Raw genomic sequence first — 1736 nt, forward strand, 5'->3', positions numbered from 1 at the left:
TAAAACAAACTATCAATAATGACATGCCAGCTGAACCTGATTGGTCAGTGATCATACATAATACTGCAAAAGAACTTACTGAGTTAATTGTTCCCTGCAATACAAGAAATTGTATCATACTCAAATAAATTCTATTTTGGATAATCGGTTGTAAAAGTTTAGATCAAGAAATAAAAATGTAAGGCTTAACTTTCTTAAGTGCCTAAATGTGAATATTTAGATGACAAATTTTAAAATAATCAAAATTGCATCATTGTAGGTTTAAAACCTGCTTTGATGCACAGTGACTGACAAAAAATTGCATTTTTTTTTCTTTTATTTCTTCATTTTAAATCTGCATTTTTTTCATTGGCATTATTTTATCCTGCCTCCCAGGAAAATACTATGGTGCCCCCTGCTGTTCCACTATATGAAAACAACATATTGGGAAGTTTTTCATTTTAAGATGTATTTGCGAAAACATTAATTAAATATTAACAATGTATAATACTGTCAATGAAAAAAACTGTACAAAAAATATTTAAATTCACATTTTGAATCAAAAGTTCAACTATGAAAAAGTTGTAGAAGCTGGGTGAATCTGAATTCATCAAAAAAATATCCTTCCTAGTTGATTTTTTTAAATCTTTTCTTTGATCTTATGAAACATCTCAGGCTGGAACAGAGAAGAAGGAAAATATTTATGGAAAAACTAGACCTGTATATTTGGAAAATTTAACCTGTTACGGTTGCATAAATAGTGCAAAAGGCAAAGATATAGCTGGCAAAAGCAATTCATGACAGTCTCTGTGGAATGGATGTTATTCTAGGTAAGACTTACTTTGCACCGATAGATTTTAGAAATTGGAAAATGCTTTTTTTTAATTCAATATATTTAAATATTTTGCAGTCTGGTACATATAAGTTAATGTGTCTTTAGTGTTTTTTTGAAGCATACTTAAACTACTAATATGCAAGAAAAGTAAAGATGTCACTTTTGAAAATGTAGCTGTGCTGCATGAAAGTATTCTTTGTCAATTGTTATGTTCAAGATAGATTGACTTTTCACGTTATGAATGTATTTGAAGATCATCCTCTTTTGTTTGTCATCATCATCAATGAAATATCAGTTTATTGTGTAGTTTCCTGTTACAAACAGGTTTGAAGAATACATTGACATTGATGAAACGCTTGAATTTGGTTGTTGTATAATTCCTAATCTTTGTTGAAACTGTCTGTCACCGACACCCTAACAGAGAGGTGTAGACGCCAAAGTGAGTGAAAGGTGAGGAGCTGTCAATCAGTATCTTTGCGCAGTGGCAGTATCATAACCTATGAGGTTTATCCGAGGAGCGATTAATGCTAATTGAAAACTTAACCCAATACCCCACCTTGATGGCTTGAAATATAGTCAGCAATGGCAATTTATGTCAGTCTCAATGGAGACTTACTCAGCTTGTCAAATATTAATTCTAAATACTCCGGGCAAGCCAGTGCTCTCTTGAGAACCTCTTGGCTACTTTGTAGTTATTGCCAAATCAGTACATGATAATACTGTGTGTTATTACTTGGTGCCTTCAAATGCTTAGTAATATTTATAGGCTACAAAATACTCCAGTTTTTGCTAATATGTCTGTAGGAACATACTTCTTTCCCTTTCGGCTTTTCCCTTAAGAGGTCGTCACAGCGAATCAGTTTCCTCCATCTAAGCCTGTCTTCAGCATCCTCCACTCTAACACCAGCCACCTTCATGTCTT

General features: G+C 32.9%; 1 non-coding gene across 1 annotated transcript; it reads left to right on the top strand.

Moving 5' to 3' along the window:
- Positions 1-1284: 1284 nt before the first annotated feature.
- Positions 1285-1425, top strand: LOC112152948. The gene has a single exon (XR_002920418.1). It is a non-coding gene; the product is annotated as a U4 spliceosomal RNA (small nuclear RNA).
- Positions 1426-1736: the final 311 nt, after the last annotated feature.

Source organism: Oryzias melastigma, linkage group LG6 (genome assembly GCF_002922805.2).
Source record: "Oryzias melastigma strain HK-1 linkage group LG6, ASM292280v2, whole genome shotgun sequence".
In the NCBI taxonomy this organism is placed as follows: domain Eukaryota; kingdom Metazoa; phylum Chordata; class Actinopteri; order Beloniformes; family Adrianichthyidae; genus Oryzias; species Oryzias melastigma.